We start from the raw sequence: 13,002 nt of genomic DNA on the forward strand, positions 1-13,002 counted from the left end.
AGTGGTGGGGTCTCAGCTCACTGCAACCTCCGCCTCCTGGGTTCAAGCAATTCTTCTGCCTCAGCCTCCCAAGTAGCTGGGATTACAGGCGCCTGCCACCATGCCCAGCTAATTTTTTGTATTTTTAGTAGAGATGGAGTTTCACCATGTTGGCCAGGCTGGTCTTGAACTCCTGACCTCGTGATCCGCCCGCCTCAGCTTCCCAAAATGCTGGGATTAGAGGTGTGAGCCACCCCGCCCAGCCAATTTTTTTTTTTTTTTTTTTTTGAGATAAGAGTCTTGCTCTGTCGCCCAAATGGGAGTGCAGTGGTACAATCTCAGCTCACTGAAACCTCTGCCTTCCAGGTTCAAGAGATTCTCCTGCCTCAGCCTCCTGAATAGCTGGGACTACAAGTGCGTGCCCTCGCGCCTAGCTGATTTTTGTTGTTTTTGATAGACACCGGGTTTCGTCATGTTGGCCAGGCTGGTCTTGAATTCCTGGCCTCAAGTGATCCGCCTGCCTCAGTCTCTCAAAGTGCTAGGATTAAAGATATGAACCACTACACCTGGCCACTTCTACCTGCTAGGTCTTTCAGTAAGACCTAGTGAGTAAGAGTTAGGTTGAGGAATTTCAGTTCTTGTACTACTTTGACTAACATTGTTTTAACTGTCTTGATGATTGATAGGAATTCTCCAGGGGTTGTCAACTTCGTAGTAAGTTTTTTTGAACTAATTCATCAGATTGTCAGGAAGTTATATTCTGTTTCTAGCAGGGCCAGTCCCCAGTAAAGGGCTGTTAATAGAGCTCTCCTTTTTCTCTAGAAACACAATTCTCCCTAACTGAGAATGTCAGTACATAGTAACACTAGATTGTTTTTATTTATCGATGTTTGATTATATAACTAGAGTGTGAGATACTAACCTTTGGTCATTTACTTTTCAGTTCTTGGATTAAAAGGTCTGGATCAGTGGTTCTTGGTTCTCACTGTTCATCAGAATCACCTCGGGGAGCCTTGGGAGATAAGCCCCATCCCCAGAGATTTCGATTCATTTGATACTGGCTTGGTGTGGAACTGGGGCTTTTTTTTAAGGTATCCAGGTGATTGTTGTGTACAGCCAGCATTCAGATTATAGGTGTACCCTAGATAAACATAAGTTAGGGTGGCTGTTGCTGCTGTTATTATCTTGGCACCTTTATTATTAATGGGTCATAAAATAATTCAGCTCTACTTTATACACTAAATATACTGACTCTATAATAAAATCCTGTATGAGATCTGGCTGGATGTGATCTGTCTTACTGTTATCCCTGGGGCTTGGGATCAGGGCTTCTGAGAGACTAAGCAGTGTTTGTTAGTGGTCACCCTCATTTAGCTATGTAGAGGTCAAAAGAAAAGTGTAAAGCAAGTTAATTATGTTTTACTTCACAGGTTCCTAGAATTGTAATAAACCAGAGAGATAATTTAGCCTAACACTTTTTATTTTATTTTATTTTTAAAAATTAATTTAAAACATTATTTAAATAGAGACAGAGGTCTTGCTATGTTGCCCAGGCTGGTCTTGAACTCCTGGCCTCAAGCGATCCTCCTATCATGGCCTGCCAAAGTGCTGGGATTACAGGCATGAGCCACCACACCTGGCCACAAAATACTTTTTAATAGTTGGGAAAACTAAGGCCCAATGAGGAGAAATAACTTGCCTAAGTTTGAATAGCCAGAGAACTTAGATTCAAACTCATATCCCGATTTTATTTCACTAACTTTTCTGCTCTACTTCCCCGTCCATACAGGTGTCTTAATTATATAACTAGTTCAGACAAAGTTGGTTTTATGGAGTTAGTGAACAAAGCATTATCTCTGGGTTAAAAAGAGGAATAGAGAGCAGTATTTTAGTGGCAGGGAAAAGGGATTAGGTCTTTATGTAAACGTTTTTTATTTTATAGTTCACTTAATGATTGGCTGTAAGGTTAATACTAGTGGTGGCATTCTTCTCTCTTGAGGTCATTTGGAAGTGTGTGTAGGGGGGTTGTGACTGGCGGGACTACTTGCATTTAGCAGACAAAGGACAAAATTCTTCTCTCTTGAGGTCATTTGGAAGTGTGTGTTGGGGGGTTGTGACTGGCGGGACTACTTGCAAAGGACAAAGGACAAAGGACCAATGATACTAAACCTTCTGTGGTATAGTAGATAATCGTACACAACCAAGAAATCCCCTACTCAAAATGTCATAGTGCCCCTGTTGGGAAAGACTGGTTTAACTCTAAATCCATAAAACCACACAGCACCTTGAGAAATCTGTCCAGTTTGAGTCTATGTGAAACATAATATCCATTTGCTGGATTAGGAAACTGAGTTTGGCTATGGTGAGATAAACGCGTTATAAGAAACTCAGCTAGTGATATCACAAGGCAGTTTGTAGTTGCCGAGTCATTCCCAAAGTTGATGGTTCTTATGCAAAGTCTATGTGGTCAGTGGCATGAGTGTCTGGAATTTCTTTGCATGCCTTACTGTTGTAAAAATCATGTCCGTAGCTCATGGAGGAGCCATGGATTGAAGTGTGATCAGCAGCATGGAAAGGAGACAATGCCAGTTCCAACTCACTCCTCAGCTAGCTAATGTTCTAAAATAGAAAAAACGTTTTCTGTTTATCCATTCCTTAAGTCACTGATATGGTGACCTTTGGGGTAATTTTAATTGAGTCAAATTCATTTGATAGGGGAAAGACCTCTGTTATGACATCTGCCACTAATTAGGTGTGTGACCATGGACAGTAAGTATTATCTCCTTGGAGTCACCTATAAAAATGAAGATATTGATTCAGATACTCATTTTCACTTCTGGAACTCAAAGTTAAATAGAGACTAAGTTGAGTTTAGGATCAGCTCTTAGAATGAATAGCCTAATCCTTCATGGGTGACACAGATTAAGGGGGCAGGTACATTCCTAGGAGATGTTAAATAGAGGTCATCTGAAACCAAATGAAGTAATTGCCATAATGTAAGATGGGGCTGAGTCTCTCTCTCAAGTTTAGGTGCTGAGAAGTCTAGTGGTATGATGGATGAGCCCAAATAGAAAATAGACTTTTCCTGTGATGGAGACGATTTGCCTCATGTATTTTCTAGAGTCCAATGAAAGACTGGGTGAATCACTTTCTTTTTTCTTTCTTTCTTTTTTTTTTTTTTTTAGAGGGAGATTCGCTCTGTTGCCCAGGCTAGAGTGCAGTGGCACCATCTCGGCTCACTGCAACCTTCACTTCCCAGGTTCAAGCGATTCTCCTGCCTCAGCCTCCCAAGTAGCTGAGATTACAGGCACCCGCTACCATGCCCGGCTGTTTTGTATTTTTAGTAGAGACAGGGTTTCACCATGTTGGCCAGACTGGTCTCGAACTCCTGACCTCAGGTGATCTGCCCACCTCAGCCTCCCAAAGTGCTGGGATTACAGGCATGAGCCACCACGCCCAGCCTTTTTTTTTTTTTCTTTTGAGATGGAGTTTCGCTCTTGTTACCCAGGCTGGAGTGTACTGGTGCAATCTCCACTCACCGCAACCTCTGCCTCCCAGGTTCAAGAGATTCTCCTGCCTCAGCCTTCTGAGTAGCTGGGATTACAGGCATATGCCACCACGTCAGGCTGATTTTGTGTTTTTAGTAGAGACAGGGTTTCTCCATGTTAGGCTAGACTCGAACTCCCGACCTCAGGTGATCCACCTGCCTTGGCCTCCCAAAGTGCTGAGATTACAGGCATGAGCCTGTAATCTGTGCCTGTCAGCCTATGCCTGACCCTGGCCGTTTTGTTTTTTTTTGTTTTTTTTTTTTTTTTTTGAGATGGTCTTGCTCTTTTGCCCAGGCTTCATTACAGTGGTGCAATCTCAGCCCACTTTAACCTCCACCTCCCAGGTTCAAGATATTCTCGTGCCTCAGCCTCCTGAGCAGCTAGTACTAGAGGTGTGTGCCACCACGCCTGGCTAATTTTTTTGTATTTTAGTAGAGATGGGGTTTCACCATATTGGCCAGGCTGGTCTTCAACTCCTGATCTCAGGCAATCCGCCTGCCTCAGCCTTCCAAAGTGCTGGGATTACAGGTGTGAGCCACCATGCCCAGCTGGATGAATCACTTTCTAAGCTTAATGACCCAAACATTTGAAAATAAGACCCTGGCTGGGCGTGGTGGCTCACGCCTGTAATCCCAGCACTTTAGCAAGCCAAGGTGGGTGGATCACCTGAAGTCAGCAGTTCAAGACCAGCCTGACCAACATGGAGAAACCCCATCTCTACTAAAAATACAAAATTAGCCGAGCATGATGGCACATGCCTGTAGTTCCAGCCAGTCGAGAGGCTGAGGCAGGAGAAGTGCTTGAATCCAGGGTGCAGAGGTTGCAGTGAGCCGAGATCATGCCATTGCACTCCAGCCTGGGCAACAGAGCAAAAAAAAAAAAGAAAGAAAGAAAAGAAAATAAGACCCTAAGTAAAAAGTAGTTATAGCTTGGTGGGAATATACAGACCTCGTTGTAGACAACTGATTTGGCTTTTTATTTTTAGATAAGATCAGCTAGAGGTTGATATATCAGCCAGGTTGATATATTTCTGGAACTCACTAGTATTCAATTGAACATTTAAGAAGAAAGGCTGAATGTGGACTTTTTTTTTTTTTTTGAGACTGAGTTTTACTCTTGTTGTACAGGCTGGAGTGCAATGGCATGATCTTGGCTCACTGCAACCTCTGCTTCCTGGTTTCAAGCAATTCTCCTCCATCAGCCTCCCAAGTAGCTGCGATTACAGGTGCTCTCCACCATGCCCCACTAATTTTTTTCTTTTTTTTTTGAGAGGGAGTCTCGCTCTGTCCCCAGGCTAGAGTGTAGTGGCGCCATCTTGGCTCACTGCAACCTCCGCCTCCTGGGTTCAAGCGATTCTCCTGCCTCAGCACCCTGAGTAGCTGGGATTAGAGGTGCGCACCACCATGCCCAGCTAATTTTTGTATTTTAGCAGAGACAGGGTTTCACCGTGTTCGTCAGGCAGGTCTCGAACTCCTGACCTTGTGATCTGCCTGCCTCGGCCTCCCAAAGTGCTGGGTTACAGGTGTGAGCCACTGTGCCCAGCCCACCATGCCTGGCTAATTTTTTGTATTTTATTTTATTTTACTTATTTATTCATTTATTTTTTTAATTTAATTTTTTTTTTTTTTTTGAGTTGGAGTTTCACTGTTGTTCCCCAGGCTGGAGTGCAATGGCGTGATCTCGGCTCACCACAACCTCCGCCTCCCGGGTTGAAGCAATTCTCCTGCCTCCGCCTCTCAAGTAGCTGGGATTACAGGCATGCACCACCATGCCTGGCTATTTTTTTTTTTTTTTTGAGACAGAGTTTCACTCTTGTTGCCCAGGCTGGAGTGCAATGGCATGATCTCAGCTCACTGCAACCTCTGCCTCCCGGGTTCAAGTGATTCTCCTGCCTCGGCCTCCCGAGTAGCTGGGATTACAGGCATGCACCACCATGCCCGGCTAATTTTGTATTTTTTAGTAGAGACGGGGTTTCTCCATGTTGGTCAGGCTGGTCTCAAACTCTTGACCTCACGTGATCCGCCCGCCTCAGCCTCCCAAAGTGCTGGGAGTATGGGTGGGCGTGAGCCACCTCACCTGGCTTATTTATTAATTTTTTTGAGACAGAGTTTCGCTCTTGTTGCCCAGGCCAGAGTGCAGTGGCGCAATCTCGGCTCACCGCAACTTCCGCCTCCCAGGTTCACGTGATTCTCCTGCCTCAGCCTCCCGAGTAGCTGGGACTACAGGCATGTGCCACCACATCTGGCTAATTTTGTATTTGTAGTAGAGACGGGGTTTCTCCATGTAGGTCAGGCTAGTCTTGAATTCCCTACCTCAGGTGATCTGCCCACCTTGGCCTCCCAAAGTGCTGGGATTATAGGTGTGAGCCACCGTGACCAGCTAATTTTTTGCATTTTTAGTAGAGACGGGGTTTCACCATGTTGGCCAGGCTGGTCTTGAACCCCTGACCTCAGGTGATCCACCCACCTTGGCCTCCCAAAGTGCTGGGATTACAGGTGCCCAGCCAGTGGACATCTTAATTTTGATAACCAGTGTACAATTTGGTGGCATATAACAGAGCCATCTAGTTGTATGGATATTGGCAGTTTCTCTGCTCCTATGGGATGTCACTTGAGGTCAGATCGTTTTGCATACTTAAAATTCACCACATGCTATCAACCGAACAGAACTGTAAACAGTTTGTCAACTAATAAGCTGAATTTCTGGTTGAAGTACAGTTGGAACAGGTTATCTCCACATTTGGGTCTTTTACCTTTTAGCATAGTGTGATTACTTTCCTCTTTTTTAAAAATCCACCTCCTTCCTCTCTAGCATAGTGTGATTTCTTTAAATCTTTTTTATCCTATGCTAAATGTACGGGTTTTTTGTTTGTTTGTTTGGTCTCACTCTGTCACCCAGGCTGAAGTGTTCAGTGGCGCAATCATAGCTCACTAACTTCCAACTCCTGGGCTCAAACAATCCTCCTGCTTCAGCTTCCTGAGTAGTGGAGATTATAGGTGTGCACCACCGTGCTGAGCTAATTTTTTAATTTTTTTAGAGATGGGGTCTTGCTATGTTGCCCTGGCTGGTCTTGAATTCCTGGCCTCAAGTGATTGTCTGGCCTTGGCCTTCCCAAGTGCTGGGATGACAGGTGTGAGCTACCTTGCCCAGTGTATACTTCATGTTATAGTGAAACAGGAGAGTTCCCTCATCTCCCTTGCAGGATGTGCCACAGGGATGTCTCTCGCTCCTTCGGTTGCCCCACTGCTCAAACCCCTAAGGAGAGGATGCAGATGGGCAGGTGCAGCAGCCATGGGAAGCACTTTTGGGCTCCAGCCCCACGGCACCATCTTGGGGTGATGTCTGCGACTCCGAAAGCCTGAGTGAGCATGTGTTACAGTGTGCTCTTTCAGCTTTGCTGTCTGCAGACAGCTTGTGTTAACCAGCTCGATAGACCGTCTGCCTTATTGCAAGGGCAGAGGGCCAGTGTGACAGCTTTCTGTATCCTGAGCTCTTGCCCAGTGTACCAGAAAAATTGGATCACATGTGGGCTCGAAGGATGAGTGCAAGGTTTTATTGAGTGGTGGAAGTGGCTCTCAGCGACATGGATGGGGAGCTGGAAGGAGGGGCTGGAGTAGGGAGGTGGTCTTCCCCAGGAATCAGGGCTCCTGGCGGCCGGACTCTTCTCTGACCACCCTGAGTTGAATTCCCCTCGGTGTCCAGACGTCCCTCCTCTTTCTCTGCCTTGTCGTTCTGCCATTGCAAGTCTGCTGGCCTGCTGGTGTGTGCTGGTCTGTTCCTCTGCTCCTCTTGATGTTCAGTCACTTGTGTCTGTGCCTGCTAAGGTCTCGGGTTTATATGGGCACAGGATTGGGGGTGTCGCAGGCCAGAGTAGTCTTGGAAAATGAAGGATTTGGATGCAAAAACAGGCATGCCTGTTCTCACTTAGGTCCATAGGCACAGGTCAAAGGTGGAGCCCTTGGCAGGGACTCTGCCCTTCTCTACCCAGCACTTCCCTGTCCCCTTCCCATATCAATAGTGTTTGAAACTCGATCTCAATTTTCTCTCATGTGTCTTAAAACATATGTTCAAGTCATTGAATGACCTTCATTTTATGGTCAACATAAAATGAAGCATGTTTGGTTAACAACTTTATCTGAGAACAATCTGTATTTGCTGTTATCTGTGTATACCTAAAACCAGCATAAGATGTCTGTCACTGGGGTTCAAGACAATAGTTGTTGCTTTGGAGGGATAAAGTGTATTCACTCAGGAAGGGCTCTGAAGTTGAGTTATATTTCTATTTCTTTTCTGATCTAGAAAGAAAAGTACTTTACCAATATTTTTGAAAATTGAGAATTCAGATGAGATTGCCTGTAAAGATGTTGGACTCTTCAGAATAATTTAACTAGAAAATTTTGAGCTCTTTTGTAATTAGAAATAATTTGTAAAGTTTCTCCCATGATACTAGTCATTTCATTTTCTTTTTTTTTTTTTTTTTTTTTTGAGATGGAGTCTTGCTCTGTCGCCCAGGCTGAAGTGCAGTGGCGCGATCTCGGCTTACTGCAACCTTCGCCTCCTGGGTTCAAGTGATTCTCCTGCCTCAGCCTCCTGAGTAGCTGGGATAACAGGTGTGCACCACCATGCCTGGCTAATTTTTGTATTTTTATTTTTATTTATTTATTTATTATTTGTTTATTTATTTATTTATTTTGAGACGGAGTCTCGCTCTGTCGCCCAGGCTGGAGGGCAGTGGCGCAATCTTGGCTCACTGCAAGCTCCGCCTCCCGGGTTCACGCCATTCTCCTGCCTCAGCCTCCCCAGCAACTGGGACTGCAGGCACACGCTGCCACGCCTGGCTAATTTTTGTATTTTTGGTAGAGACGGGGTTTCTCTGTGTTAGCCAGGATGGTATCGATCTCCTGACCTCATGATCAGCACACCTCAGGCTCCCAAAGTGCTGGGATTACAGGTGTTAGCCACCGCACCCGGCCAATTTTTGTATTTTTAGTAGAGACACCATGTTGGTCAGGCTGGTCTTGAACTCCTGACCTCGTGATCTGCCTGCCTTGGCCTCCAAAAGTGCTGGGATTACAGGTGTGAGCCACCATGCCCAGCCACATTTCATTTTCATTCACAATTCATATAAAGCTGTGCAGACCTTTATCCATAGGAAATAATAGTGTCAAGGTCAGATTCTGGGAGGATCTGGGATTGACTTTCAACTTCTTCCATTGGGTCAAAAGAGAAGTTTAGGGGACAATAGTGAGAGAAGGCCTATCTATTGTTCCTACATTCTATTTTTCACATTAACTTTAGGAAATATTAGTCAAGTTTTCTTAGTGGCTAGTTAGAAAAATAATGGTAATAATAGGTTACATTTAATAAGTGCTTTACTGTATGCCAGATACTCTGCTGTGCTTTATGTGGAGTACCACACTGAATTGTCAAAACAATCCCATGAGGTAGGTATTGTGCTATTATTTCCCACAATTTTTTTTTTCTTTTTTTTTGAGATGGAGTCTCACTCTGTTGCCCAGGCTGGAGTGCAATGGCGTGATCTCGGCTCACTGCAACTTCCACCTCCCAGGTTCAAGCAGTCCTCTAGCCTCAGCCTCCCAAGTAGCTGGGATTACAGGTGCCCACCATAATGCCTGGCTAATTTTCATATTTTTAGTAGAGACAGGGTTTCACCATATTGCTTAGGCTGGTCTCGAACCCCTGACCTCAGGTGATCCACCCGCCTCAGCCTCCCAAAATGCTGGGATTATAGGCGGGAGCCACCGTGCCTGGCCTATTGCCCACAATTTATGAATGGGGAATTGAGACATAAATTAAATAACATGCCCAAGGTGGCCAGCTTGGGTATTGAATCTAGTCAGGGCTTGTACTGTAAACTACTACACTAAACTAAAACCTTTGGTGTAACAGATATGCTTTTTTTTTTTTTTTTGAGATGAAGTCTCACTTTGTCGCCCAGGCTGGAGTGCAGTAGTGTGATCTCGGCTCACTGCAACCTCTGCCTCCCAGGTTCAAGCTATTTTCCTGCCTCAGCCTCCCGTGTAGCTGGGACAACAGGTGTGTGCCACCATGCCTGGCTAATTTTTGTTTTTTTAGTAGAGACAGGGTTTCGCCATGTTGGCCAGCTGGTCTCGAACTCCTGACCTCAGGTGATCCACCCGCCTCAGCCTCCCAAAGTGCTAGGATTACAGGCTTGAGCCACTGCGCCCAGACCTTATGTTCTGTTGAGCAGTTCTTCTCTAATTAAATGTTAGCCTTGTTAGAAAGGGATAGAAGTTAGAAAATATATATTTATATATACTTAAAAAATTTTTTTTAGAGACAGGGTTTCTCTCTGTTGTCCAGGCTGGAGTGCAGTGGTGTGATCATGGCTCACTGTACCTTCAGACTCCTGGGCTCAAGCAATCCTCTTGCTCAGTCCCTGAGTAGTTGGGACTGTAGGTATATGCCACCATTCCCAGCTAACTTTATTTATTTATTTATTTATTTTTTGAGATGGAGTCTCACTCTGTTGCCAAGGCTGGAGTGCAGTGGCATGATCTTGGCTCACTGCAACCTCTGCCTGCCAGGTTCAAGCAATTCTCTGCCTCAGCCTCCTGAGTAGCTGGGATTACAGGGGCCTGCCACCACCCCCGGCTAATTTTTTGTATTTTTAGTACAGACAGGGTTTCACCATCTTGGCCAGGCTGGTTTTGAACTCCTGACATCGTGATCCACCCACCTTGGCCTCCCAAAATGCTGGGATTACAGGCGTGAGCCACAGCGCCCAGCCTAAAATTTTTTGTAGAGTTGGGGTCTCACCACGTTGCCCAGGGTGGTCTGGAACTCTGGGCTCAAGTGATCCTCCCACTTTGGCCTGTCAAAGTGCTGGGATTACAGGTGTGAGCTACCATGCCCAGCCTAGAAAAAATATTTTTAAATCATGCTTTATTAAAGAAGCAGAATAGAAAATAAAAAACAACACAAGCAAGCAAACATAAACCCTTGTATATTTGCCACCCAAAGGTTACTCCCTACCATCTGTATCCTTTTCTATGCATATATGTATATATTCATACTTTTTTACTAAAATGAGGTCATACTGTACACACTGTTTTATAATCTGCTTTTTTTAGTCGAAAAATTTTCACTTTCTATTTCAATAAATTTTAATCTAATTTAATATACACACTCTATTCATTTCTCCAAGGAACCTGAAAATTCTGGTTCCTTCATGCAAGTATCCAATCCATGTCTACAAATTGTGTATTATGTTCTTTAAATTTCTTAATCTGTCACATTCTATCACATTACCACCCCCCCACCTTTTTTTTTATGACAGTGACTAGTGACTCGTTTAAGAGGAAGTTAGCAAATCATGAAAGTATATGATTGCTAGTGAAAATTTGGTAGCATATGGAGAAACAGAAGGAAAAATAAAGGAAGATTTACCATTCTACACTTTTTATAGTTACAGAGCAACAATTGGTATTAATTAATTGCATTAATGATGATATTTTAATGAATTTTATAATCATTTTATGTACCATTTATGGCAGAGCTTTTTAGTTTTAGCTATATATGTTTGTGTTTGACTAGGAAAGACATACAGATTCTCATTTCTTTTTAGTCTCACTTTAAACTCCTTGAGTTTGAAATGACTTTATTTAAATCTAGTGGTAGAGATAGAGTTAAGTAATAGCTATGAAAGCTTTTGGAATAGTAAAATGTGCCATACTGGTATAATATATTATTTATTATCAAGGAGTCCTTTTATAAGATAAAAATTTTTTTACTGGAAAAACCTCTTTAAGTCTTTTGCATGTTAGTGCTTAAAACTCGGAAATTTAGGTCTGAAAGCCTTTTGATGATGGCAAAGATATGCTATCAACATTATAATTCACACGTTGAGAATAACCACTATTGAAAATGCAGGAGGCCGGGCGCGGTGGCTCACGCCTGTAATCCCAGCACTTTGAGAGGCCAAGGCAGGCGGATCACCTGAGGTCAGGAGTTCAAAACCAGCCTGGCCAACATGGCGAAACCCTGTCTCTACTAAAAATACAAAAATTAGCCAGGTGGTGGCGAGCACCTGTAATCCCAACTACTTGGGAGGCTGAAGCATAAGAATTGCTTGAACCCGGGAGGTGGAGGTTGCAGTGAGCTGACAGCATGCCACTGCACTGCACTCCAGCCTGAGCAACAGAGCAAGACTCCATCTCAAAAACAGAAAAAAAGAAAAGAAAGTGCAGGAAATTTTATTCCTGCTTCCTATCTATTGGTTCATCACTATCAAGCTTTGACATGGGAAATAAGGAAATTGGCTCTGGTTTTGTTTATATTAAGGCTTTGCTTACAGATAGTTTGAGAGTGTTCTTATGTATTGACTTTCTTAGCATTTCTCATTTAGCTTTCCTGAGCTTCTTCCCTTCCCCTAATAGCTCTCCAAACTTTCCACTTTCAGTGTTCCTTCCTTGATATTCTGAGGTTCCCAGTTGCCATGGTGCCTTTGTAGTGAGTAGACAGAGAAGGTCATTATGAGATCTGCAACTTGGTACTCCTTTGCTGAGGGCACTAGTTTCCTCTCTCCATCTCCCATCCTCCCCTTCTTTCCATTCAGAAAACAGGAGCTGTCTGTGGCCATGTATGTATTTTAGTCTCTGGAGTGCATTCTATAAACTTAGCTAATTGTGGAAATGAAATTATGAATGTTGTAAGTAAGGCTTGGTACAGCTGCTTGACAGTGTTTATTACTTTTATTATTTCAAGTGTAATGCATGCATTTCCCCCTCTTTTCTTCCTGTTAGCATAAATTTACAAGTGAAGTTTGCATTTACTACTTTATATTGTTAAATGATTAGAAGTAATGTAGGTTTGTTATTAGAAAAGTAGGAAATCCAAGAAGTTTTTTTTTCCAGATAGAGTCTTGCTGTATCGCCCAGGCTGTAATGCAGTGGCATGATCTTGGCTTACTGCCTCCGCCTCCCGGGTTCAAGCAATTCTTGTGCCTCAGCCTACTGAGTAGCTGAGATTACAGGTGCCCGCCACTATTCCCAGCTAATTTTTGTATTTTTTAGTAGAGACGGGGTTTCGCCCTGTTGCCTAGGCAGGGCCGCCTGCCTTGGCCTCCCGAAGTGCTGGGATTACAGGCGTGAGCCACCGCACCCAGCCTCGAAAAGTATTTAAAAAAATAGAAACACTGAGGAATACAATCATTCCATAATAATCACTGTTCATATTTTATATATTTCCTTTCTATATTTTTTACCACTTAAGGATAAATGTCATTAAAAATATACATATAGATGATATTATAATGAATATACAGCTCTGCTTTCTGCTTTTTTCCCCATATAACAACACTTTCTCATGTCATTGCAAATCTTTTTTTCTTTTCTGTCTGTCACCCAGGCTGGAGTGCAGTGGCATGATCATGGCTCACTGCAGCTTCGACCTCCCTGGGCTCAAGTGATCCTCCCACGTCAGCCTCCCAAGT

The 13,002-nt window shown here is 43.8% G+C and overlaps 1 protein-coding gene across 7 annotated transcripts in view; it reads left to right on the forward strand.

The window, feature by feature from the left end:
• Positions 1-13,002, forward strand: part of ACACA (acetyl-CoA carboxylase alpha) — a 331,795-nt gene that overhangs the window by 86,822 nt on the left and 231,971 nt on the right. The gene's annotated exons all lie outside the window — the stretch shown is intronic.

Source organism: Pongo pygmaeus, chromosome 19, assembly GCF_028885625.2.
Source record: "Pongo pygmaeus isolate AG05252 chromosome 19, NHGRI_mPonPyg2-v2.0_pri, whole genome shotgun sequence".
Classification (NCBI taxonomy): domain Eukaryota; kingdom Metazoa; phylum Chordata; class Mammalia; order Primates; family Hominidae; genus Pongo; species Pongo pygmaeus.